This window comes from Cryptotermes secundus, unplaced genomic scaffold, assembly GCF_002891405.2.
Source record: "Cryptotermes secundus unplaced genomic scaffold, Csec_1.0 scaffold373, whole genome shotgun sequence".
Lineage (NCBI taxonomy): Eukaryota > Metazoa > Arthropoda > Insecta > Blattodea > Kalotermitidae > Cryptotermes > Cryptotermes secundus.
Window position 1 is genome coordinate 560,101 of NW_019720165.1, and position 11,927 is coordinate 572,027.

General features: G+C 39.7%; 2 protein-coding genes across 3 annotated transcripts in view; one reads left to right on the forward strand and one right to left on the reverse strand.

Moving 5' to 3' along the window:
- The window catches only part of LOC111867280 (protein abrupt), a 460,728-nt gene that overhangs the window by 195,365 nt on the left and 253,436 nt on the right, over positions 1 to 11,927 (reverse strand). The gene's annotated exons all lie outside the window — the stretch shown is intronic.
- LOC111867257 (voltage-dependent L-type calcium channel subunit beta-1) overlaps positions 1 to 11,927 on the forward strand; it is a 368,762-nt gene that overhangs the window by 111,712 nt on the left and 245,123 nt on the right. The window lies entirely within an intron of this gene.

Genomic DNA, 11,927 nt, shown 5'->3' on the forward strand with positions numbered 1-11,927 from the left:
GGACTGTCGGGTAATAAACATGGGATATACAAAGCACTGTGAACGGAGAAGTTCATGGAGGTAGGCCTAGGCCCACTGGAGCTGTAGTGCCAAGGAAAAGAAAAATACAAAGCACTATATATATTTCAGTCGGAAAACTTGTACGGAAGGGACGACACAGATCTTGGATTGTATCAGAGGATAGTATTAAAATGGATCTGACGTAAATTGGTTTTGCGGAAGTGGACTGGATTCATCTGACCCAGGACAGAGTACAGTTGTGTGCTATTGTGAATCACTGCAAAGAAACTTTTGATTAAGTAAAAAGTCACTACTTTCTTAATGTACATAGCTCTTGTATACAGAAGTCCTGAATCATCCAACACAGTACCATATACTAAGCACTCTCAAGAATTCGTCAGTACACTGTTATCCACACTATGTTCATTTTATCAAAATATAATTTCTATCTACGCATCCGTTTGCTACATACTGAATTCCACTGGCTTGTGATGAAACACTAACAACACTAATATGAGTGTTAACCCGCATATCCAATATGTAATACGATATCTTGATTCCAAAAAAGTTGAAAATACATATCAATGCATCCATGAACGATGAAGTTACACTCTACCAGTTCAAAACCGAGACAGAAACCTTCAGGTTAGTTTTAATAAAATATTCAGAGAAGGGACAATGAAATAATAGCTGCCTATGCCAATTAATGGGGGTATATGAACATGATATTATATCGTGAATACTAGTAATTCGATATAAATGCGACTTCAGTCTAGAGATAAGTCTTATATCGCATAACCGCTTCGTAGGATAAAAATGTATTAATTGAAGGAACTTTAAATCAGAAATCCTGGGAGATATTTCAGTTGGTTAATACAAAAAGAAAAGGAATGTATGAAAACATATGATGATTATGTAGTGCAAATATAACAACAAGAAACATTAAACATGTGATATGGTTACTTAAAGAATTGTAATTAGACCTTTATATATTAGTTGATATTTACGTACGTACGTACATCAGCACAAAAGGAGGTAATATGAATTTCTTTAATTTTAATTTCTTTTATTAATTTACAAAGCCATATAAAATGATTCGATAACGACATAAAATTCCGTAGAACAATCGATTAATATCCACTGGAACAAGTTACGAACCAAAGCTTTATAGTATCAAAATGAAGCAATAATATTATTGATTTCAATGACATAGAACACTGAATTTCATAGACTTATTTCCATCACAGACCATGCAATATAATATCTGCATATTATATCTAAAACGTGCTCTTAATAATTCATAAAATATGTCGCATCTGTATAGTCTCGATACTGAAAGGGTCGTGCGAAATAGCAAAAATAAAGAAATTCGCGACATATATAGCAAAATAATTAATAAACTCATTCAGTACAGTGTTTATTAATTGCACAACAGACTTGCTTCCATTACAATTGAACATCAAAATCAATCGGTGCACTCTTCGAAAACTTACATTAAGCATACCGTGGTAAATCAACACGCTAATAGTGTGTATGTTACATTCTTTCAGGAGAAATAAACTCACAGATGACAATAAGGTAATATTATTCATCTTTTTCATTTCAGTACTGTATATTTTGGCGCATACTGTATAATGACGAACATAATACGGACAAATGAAAGAGCAGGGATTATAGGAGTAAAGTAAAAAAAGTGTCCTCTGTTTAATGAATTATGCACCACGCTATGAAGAAGTATGGGGGAGTGGATATACAGATCCACATTTTCTTGACCCCGACACTTGCTGGAGGTGAGTGGTCAGCTTTACGCCCCGAGAAAAGAGACCCCGGTAAACTCTAAGTTGGGATAGACTTTTCCACTATTTTGTTTCACCTCCGTAGGAGATATCTGTGGATAAGGGCAGCGTTATATTTTCAGACGAAGCAATACTGATATAATACTACCCAGAAACCACTGATCTCATTGAATCAGGCCCCCACGAAAGGTCCTCCCTTTCTTACAGAGATTGCTAGGTTTGCACGCAACGGGAGCTGCAGTAGTTTTAAGTCCTATTACGTTCTCAAGCAAAAAATCTCTGTTTAGCCAACTCAGTTAATTATATCCGACGATTATTTCGATCGCTTAGCTGATAGGTAATTTTTCTGGTTATCTGGGCTTCCTTTTATCCAGAAGGTTAAGAATACGTCACAAGTTTAACGTGGTTTAATAACAACGTATTCTAAATTACGCAGGTTTCAATAAAAAATAATTTCAGGACGTTTAAAGTAGAAAATGTGTGTAGAATGAAAGTATGTATACACGGATGACACGGTTTATTATGTTTAAAGCAGATATTATGGTTCCTTTACAATAAATTCTGAGGAGGAGATGGGTTACATTATTAAAGTGACTGAATGAGACCTGGAAAGCTTAGATTTCTTTTCTCAACAAGGATAAGAATTACTTTCTTCAACACTACGTTCAGATTGGTAGGGGTTCATGCATCCTTCTATGAAATTAATATCGTCACGAGTCCTTCTTGTAGCGTAGTTGGTTGAAGCACTATGCTACAAGTCGGAAGGTCGTGGGTTCAAGTCCTGATGAGGTCATTCGTTTTTTTTTTCAATTGACCTAATCCTTCCAGATGCACTATGACACTGGGGTCGACTCAGCCTCTAACAGAAATGAGTACCAGGAATCTTTTTGTGTGTAAAGTGCGGCCGGCGCGTAAGGCTGACAAACTTACCGCCATCTTTGAGCCAATTATCTACAATATGTAGGACCCTCAACATCTAACAACCCTATGGGCCTCCACGGCCTGTTACGGGGATACCTTTACCCTTCTTAAAGGGTAAAGTGACCCAAGGATGAAGGAAATAATTGCTCTCAAAGAAACGTTGAAGAAAATAATCCGTAATTCTATCTTCATTTGATCCACGTGCTTTTGTAGTAAGTTGCTCAAGCACACAGATAATTTTACCGTTACCGTTCGTACATAACAGGTCTCGTGAAATTCTTAATTTGCCTCCCGGACCCATCCAGCCACTACACAACACAGCAAACACTGGAGTTCCATTTAGCCCCAGGGACCGGAATGTAAAATTAACATACGTACCTCGGATTTAAGCCCGAGAACACGCATTCTTAATTGCCTTCATCCCAGACTTCTGGGGGGCTGCGACACACTTATACGCGAAACAAGGCAGGACAATCAACGTTAAAAGGCTTTTGAAATGTACAACTACAAAATTTCAGTACAACGAAAATGTGCAAATTCAGCTTTCGACCTCTTTCATATATGAAAAGTTCTCAAATTCAGTTGAGCTGATGCCTTAACATGAATGGGGATTTTGTAAATATATCGATAGATTTCTACGAAGCCGGATAGCGCAGTCGGTATAGAGACTGGGTGATGGACGGGTCGAAGTTTGAGTCCCGGTAGGGTCAAGTATTTTCTCTTCTCAACGTCGTCCAGACCGTTTCTGGGGGTCCTTCCAATCTCCAGTCCAATGAGTACCGGGGGTAAAGCGGTAGAGGCGTAAAGCTGACCACTCACCTCCAGCTAGTGCAGAGGTCAATAAAATGTGAATCTAAACATCTACTCCCCATACGCCTTCATGACGTAGTGCTTAATTAGTTAAGCACAGGGACAAGTTTTACTGATAGAATCCTGCATAAAAAAGAAATTAACATTACCCCTTCACTGAACAGAAATTATTTTCGGTTTCGCCGTTACCTTTCATGAGTCTATAAATTAGCTTCTCTATTTCTATGCCTTCTTTCAGAATCCAGATGAAGATACTTTCTCGTCTCTGAAAATGATTCCAAGTTTTGGCCTTTGCATATTTCAGATGTAACTGATATGTACGCAGAACTCAAGTCCTACCTCTTGCACTATTCCTTTTGTTGCAAGGACAAAATCACTTCGTCATGTTACACAGAAACATATTGTGCAACAAGAAAATGATTTCCAAGAATTATATCCCTCAGTGGGAAATATCCTCAGGATATTTTCTTACTTTTTTTGGAATCTGGATCTTCACGCCTAAACCCTCATGCAAATGAGTTGCAGGTAACAAGTGGCTTTGATACATTGTTTTTCACTGAAAGTACACAAACATTGCATGATGATTATCAGTGGTTATAATCATTAGTGTTGTTTGTCTGTGTTGATGTTGTGTTGTGCCGTGTCGGTGTGGTGTGGCTCTCAGACTCTGCAACTCAGTTGCATGTCAGACAAATTAAACATGCAATTTTAAAATGCACTGTATTATAATAACCTGAGAACATAATTATAGTTATAAAGTTTCCTCTTGCATTCTATACAGATTTTCATAATTATTCAACACAAGCATCAAATATGAAGTTGGAGTTCGTGTAGAATGTGAAAAAATACAAGGTATTCTTCACTGTAGCTCGTATTACGAATTAATGTCATATGGTTTCTTTATTTCTGCTCTTAAAATGTGTATTTGTCAGTTTATTATTTATAATATGAAATTTTACAGGCAACAAAATTTTTTTTCCAAACATCGCGTTGTGTTCCTTTTCCAAACAAAGAAAGTGTTATTATGGGACACAATATCGTCATTAATGTAGAAATCTAATGGTTTAAATTATACATACGTTACAAAATGTGAAGTTATATATCTGTGGATTGACGGGAACTGATTACAACAATTTAATTTTTCTCTCCATAAAATTGTCTCACCACCTCATCAATTGCGCCTATTAGAATAATTGAGTTAACTCTGAGTTAACTCTTCTTGTGGCAGGTACGATTCATGAAGAGCTTACAGATGAACTGAAATTATTCTTACTTTGATCGATTTCTGTGACTCGTTGCGGAATATTCTCTTCAGTTTGCCTCCTCAGAGAACCTACGCAATGTTAATTTCATCCGTTACAGGAACTCAGTATATTTTCGTAAAAGTTGTTTCTTTGCTTAACTAATTAAACACACGCTATGAAGGTATTGAGGAGTGGATGTATAGATGTACATTTTCTTGACCTCGGCACTATTTTGAGGTGAGTGGTCAGCTTCACGCCCCGGCCGCTTTACCCCAGAGCAGGACAAAATCGCAATGAACGAAGAGTAAACTGAACTGAATTTTAGACAGACAGTTCGCAGTCAATTCGTATAAAGAATTCTCATCAATTTTCGTTTTCATAAAATCCGTTGTCAGTTCAGTATATTCGTCACGTGACTGTAATTATACAAGTAAGGATATGAACTTGTATGTAAAAGTTCTTTGGTGTGTTATATTGTATTATGAATACGTAGTGGATTGAAGCCTGTAGATTGCGAGAACAGTTCGACAATTGTAAATTATTACAATGAGGTATATGTTGTATTACTCAGCAGGTCACGGTAGCCGAGCACTGTTTTCGTTCGCTCGGAAGGTGGGATCCTGGGTTCGAATCCCAGTCAGAGCATGAATGTTCAGTGTTTGTGTGTTCTCGTTTTTCTATGTTTGTGTGCAGGTAGAGGCCTTGCGACGAACTAATCAGCCGCCTAAGGAGTCATACAGAATGTCTAAGATCTAGTAAACCGAAGTGAAACGGAGGTAGGCCAACGTCCAAATTGGGGCTATAGCGCAAAAGAAAAAAAATTAATAGTAAAAAGTAAAGGTATTACCTTAACAGGCCGTGGAGGCCCATAGGGTTGTGAGACGTCGAGGTTCCCCAATTTTCTAGACAGTCGGCTCACAGAACATTGTCAGCCTTACACGCCGGTCACACTTTACCCCCAAGAATATTCCTGGTACTCATTTATGTTCGAGGCTGAGTCGACCCCAGGGCCATAGTGGGGCTGGAAAGATTAGGTCAATTGAAAAAATCCACCTCATTGAGATTCGATCCCGCGACCATCCGGCTCAACCAACCAACTACGTTACTGCGTGCCAAAAAAGGTTCATGATGTGTTACTGCTACAACAGGCTTAGTACTTAGCATACATGGAAGAACGTGCAAACTCACACGTTCGTATTAGTAAATTGCGCATGATGACAATTGGAAAAACAGAACGAATTGTGCAGACAGACTCTCCAAATCACATGCTTTATTATTATTATTTTTCTTACAAGACTCTCCAATGTCACAGACTAGACAGGGGCAGAACTGTTAAGAATGAAGCAATACGAAGAGCACAGCGAACTCTCTTGGCACTGTGTACAATTTCAGGTTTACACGGCGGTGACTATGAAGAATGCCGTCTTCTTGGATATGGCGCCGCGTAGATCTTGTGTAAACGGATGTTTCGGAGCAACGTATCGCCTCAATCTTCAGGGTAGAAAATCCGGGAGCGAGAAACCAGTCTGCAGTCATTTGATCACGCTGGTTCCTCGCTCGCGGATTTTTCTACTCTGAAGATGGAGGTGATACGTTTTTCCGAAACGTCGGTTTATACAAGATCTACACGGCGCCACATCTCAGAAGACAGCATTCTTCTGTCTTGACAGCGCTTTCGTGAAGCGAACTTATAACCTATTTGACATGAGGTTCTAGTTTCTGGGAATCGAACCAGGTCCTCTGGAGCTGTAGCCAGAAACTCGATCACTAGACCAGAGAGCCGGTCTATAAATACATTCATAATTAAATATATATATATATGTGTGTGTATATATGGTAAACAAAATAATTGGCATGTAATATGATGGTTCGGTACTTCGATAATATTATTCCAAAATAATGAAATAGCATTACATTAAGAGTCTGTTTCTTAGAAAGCTTAAGAAAGTAAATTTGTAAAATGTGTTTGTGTTCCTTCTATTTGGTATGATATTAGGCTTCAAGGACTTACTGTGTATCAATCACTTGACCTCAAAACAGTTATGTAATTGGGAACTACTTTCCTCCAAAGCAAATGAACAGGTTTCTTTATCCAACAGTTTTAGTTTCAGTTACCAAGAATGATAATTAGTGAATAATAAATTGGGAATGCTGTGAAAGAAGCGGTGGAGTCTAATTTAAGGTGCTATTCCGGATTTTGGCTGTAGATACCAAGGAAATGAAATCAGGGAAGTAACCTGTGGCGATGGAAGGTGGATGCATCTAGGTTAGGATCGGGTGCAATTCTGGGTTCCAGTATTTGGGGTACGGTACCTATGGGTTCTACTGCCACAGTGCTAATTTTGCACATTCTCTTAATGTTTGCATTCATCCATAGGATTCAGGAAGATAAAGATCTTTAAATCAATTAATTTTGCGAGTACCCTTAATGTTTACATTTATCCATAGGATTCAGGAAGATAAATATTATTAAATCAATTAATTTTGCACATTCCCTTAATATTTACATTCATCCACAGGGATCAGGAAGATAAAGATTCTTAAATCAAGAACACAAAAATTTCACAAAATTTGTACACCTTTAGACGGGGAAAGGGAGAAAAGAAAACGACATAAAACATTTTGAACTGAATGAAAGGAACACTAACTACGTGTACATACAAACCGCATCTCTTAACAAATACATTTTCAGGCATGAATTATGTCCGGTGATCTCAGAGTCTGACTCTCTCGTATTCAGGGTGGGGGGGGGGCGAGGGGGTATCCGAGGATAGAATCAAATGTCAACTATCATTACAATCACGCTCATATGGTTTCCTTCACACGCACTCTTCCATGTGATGAGAACTACACAAAAACGGCACTAACGCATATTTGTAAAATAGACGCTTTGCAGATAAGTTACGAAACGAGTGAGATTTTTAAACGAAAATCTGGAATGTTTATAGGCCCGCTGCTCAGCAAAGCAATATCCTTTCCAGAGTACGACCTTGTGGTATGACGCCGTATAGTCTGGTACGTAACTACAGACCTACAAGGCGTTACATCTGAGCAGGCAGTGACCTGAATACTCACTGCCGTGAGAACATCAGAACTCTATGACATGGTTTTGGTCCGAACACAATGAAGTGAACTTGCAACCAAAATAGCTGGTGATGTCCGATCCAAGTTCGTAATGCGTTCTTTGCTCCAAGACTACGATACACGTATGAACACACAGGGCAGAAATAAACTAGTGTTACTGCGTATTCACTTAATTGTGTGTGTAGTTCGTGTAGTTCGTGTAGTTCCGTCACTCATCATTTAATCTACCCACTTCAAAAATCACTATGACATGCTAAGTTTTCTCAGTCTTCACTAGTCGTATCCTGGAAACGGATTTATAACAGTCTCATTCTAACTACAGCACGCATAAATTCTTCCATTCACATGCTAAGTCTTCCCTTCAACAAACTGACTTTCCAACTGACAAACAAATTAAAAAGAAAGTAAAGTTATCCCTGTAACAGGCCGTGGAGGCCCATGGGGTTGTGAGATATTGAGGATCCCACATTTTGTAGACAATCGGCTCATAGATGGCGGTAAGGCTGTCAGCTCTACGCGCCGGCCGCCCTTTACCCCCAAGAATATTCCTGGTACTCATTTCTGTTAGAGGCTGAGTCGACCCCAGGGCCATAGTGCGGCTGGAAGGATTAGGTCAACTGAAAAAATCCAATGGCCCCATCGGGATTTGATCCCACGACCTTCCGGTTTGTAGCATAGTGCCTCAACCAACTACACGTACACTACCGCGTGCCCATAGAAATACAAAAGTATCATCATCATCATCATCATCATCATTTAGCTGCCACATGAGAACTGGGCATTGACAAAATGTCATAATCTTACACGGTTCTTGCTGAGTTGTTTAATTTCTCCCCATGTCTTCCCAGCTGCCAAGGTTTCTTCTCGTATTTTTCTCTAATACGAGTATACGGTAACTGATAAATTCCAGAAAAATAAAACAGATTTCTCTTCATAAATTTTGTATGTTATAAAGTTGCAGGAAGTACGCCACGTGCTACAATTCCATCGACTCTTAAGTAAATCCCACACTGCAGTTGAATATTTCAGGATAAGAGCAGGAGGGTAAGGGAGGGGGGACGTGAATAACAAGGCTGATGGCAACTCGTTCCGAGAGTATTTGTTTCCCAAGGTGAACTTGTGCGGTTACACGAAATGTTTATGGTGTATGTATTTTTAATGCGTATGCCTTCTCTTCGTACGAGAGAACATTAACTTTAAGGCAGCTCCCTCTTTCTCAGTCAACTATCTGTCTCTTTCCATCTCTTATCCTCCTGCTGTTTCGGCCATCAGAAGGATGGACATATAAACATCCAGGATTCACCCCTCAACATCTTTTTACATGTACAGAATATACCAAATGATCTTTCGTATCAGAAAGGAGTTTCTTAAGGCATCTACTGGGATAGCCTTATTAACACTGTTAATGACATAGTCACCACATCAGTCACCAAAAGTGCTCATTGTCCTTAAATGGACAGATTGTATGAATCTATCTCAAAAAAAAAAAAGTTCTGTTCTTGTCATGACGTGACTGTCCTTATACTGTGTATACACTGAGTTTCCTTTCGTCGTTTCCCGTACGTTATAATGTATTATCTATTAAATAAAACATTGTTATATAAAAAGATAAGGAGGGGTGAGATAGGCAGGACATGTAGATCACATGGGAGAGATCAGAAATGATTACAAATTTTGATCGGAAATTTTCAAGGAAGATCTGAGCGTTTATTGAAGAATAACAATAAAATATAGTTAATTAGTTATTGGAGAGGGCGGGTTTCCCCATGCACTGAGACCAGTATTGGTCCATTGTGCTTCCCTCTATGATATTCTACCAGTCTCTATACCCTACCGATATTGGTGCGTACCATCAGTCCCGACCGAGCCAGCGAGTTCGGCCTCTACTGGCTTGGCGGTATCTATAATGCTTTCCCCATCTATCAGAGGCACAATAAAATATATCTCACTGACACACGCTTGGTGGGATCATATTTGTAAAGACAGGGATCAGTGGTGGGCTGAATTCGGTAAAGAATTTTGGAGTTCATATTAAAAGTCGTTAATTTCTTGAGTAGCTGAGCGGCTACTGGCCTCCCAATAAGGACACTGCTCTATGGAGTTAGTTGTTTAGTCACTGTCGCTCTAAATTATCTTCTGTTTCGAGATGGCAGCCATTAATGTTTTCGGCAACGACTGTTCTTCATCTGCTACAAATCGTCACCTCCAAAGATCCAGACTACCAGGGATCTATAGAATGTCCCAGAATTCTGAAACCTTATTAATGACGGCTTGAATAGCTAATTGTCACTACAGGAAGTGAAATCACAACACAAACAATTTAAGTTCATCTCTCTCTCTCTCTGTTTGGGGCTCTGCAGCCCCGCTTGGACCTTGACCGCCTTTTCAGTTTCTTAATACTATACACAGTAGGTAGGACTCTTTGGACGGGGATCAGCCAGTCTCAAGGCCGCTATCTACATACAGAATAAAGGCACATAGACATCTATACCTCCAGTGGGATCCGAACCCACGATCACAGTGTTCAAGCAGGCAGTGTGAATGTCGTCTTTTGGTCTGGTATTCGTTAACCGGGAAGGGAGGAAATGACAGTTGTATCAAACTCCAACATTGCTGATGGTTCCAGATTCATGGGCTACTGCTAGTGGGGTGGGACTAAGTCCTTTGTACTGCAGCCACTTCTGGCCTATTGTACCAGCCCCAGATGATAGGTGAGGGTGATTGTGGAGCGATTGGTGGAATGAAGATTGGCAGGGGAAACCGAAGAACCAGCGCCACTTTGTCTACCACAAATCCCATTTGAGTAGACCCGGGGATCGAACCCGGGCCGCCGCGGTGGGAAGCCAGCTATTAACCGCTTGAGCTATGACGCGGCCAAAGTCATGGGCTATAGGAGAATTGGTTTACAAATTTCGTTTCTGAAAGACAACTCATGCTATGACTCAGTAAAGTGACTGTAAGACCAGAATTTTATTCTCCGCAGGAGAACTGGGAACAACTCTCTTCACCACAAAGCCTTTATAGCCGTCAACAGAAAGACCAGACTTGATACTTCAACACAGTCACCAATTATGGCCAAAGAATTCATTTCCTAGCAGTAAAACTTGGAATTATTTTCTTCACCACCACAACAAATCAGCTCTGGGTTCACTCATTTTTCTGTTGAATGACTGTCAAAGGGATGATCCCAAGGAGGAAGTTGGTTATAGCCTGGGACTAAAGTAAATGTTGAATATATTTTCCATATTTCGCCTTCAGACCCAAAGTATGAGAACAAGCATAAACCTATTATGAAGGTGAAAGGGTCCACGTTTTCTCCTTTCTCCGACTTCTCAACTTGTATTGAGTTCGTGTGGTAAAAGTTAATACTAAACATTGTTAATGCAGGCAGACCTACACGTTCTTGCAGTCTCACCAGTGTGACTTGTTTCCTGCTCAAAATCTGACATCATAACTGAAGAGTACGGTCCTCTGGGATGTAATGCTCTGTAGCACTTTAAAAGTTTAATAACGTTTCGGATGGTCTTACTGCCCCTGTCTTCAGTGCCGAAGAATAAACTAAGAAAATAAGCAGTAAGAGCAACATTCTTACTTCGGGAACTTAATAATTTATGCTTTACTGATTGTGATAAAAGAATGAAAATGGGCCTGGCTTGCAGTCTTTTTACTTCATCGTCCATCCATTCTACGCCGTGTAGTCTAGCTATTGAAGGCGTCTTTAAATAACCTACAAAATATTGGTCTACAACTGCCAATAGCGTTACTGTTTTGTGTTGTATTGAGCGTGACAGGAAATACTTTTCAAACATAAAAGGGCAACAAAATGCTACAGCATGAAATCCATCAGTAAGCTGATCAGCCTAGGCCGTGCCATAACTCAGTTGGTTAGGGTTCGAACCCGGTTAAGATCATGTAGATTTTGCGGTGGAGAAAAAGACACTGGGGCAGGATTTCTCCGAGTACTTCGGTTTCGTTTGCCAATTCTCATTCCACAGACTCCTTCACAATCATAATCATCTATCATCCGGGGCTGGTACAATAGGCCAGTTAGTGGCAGACGTACCAGGCGGAT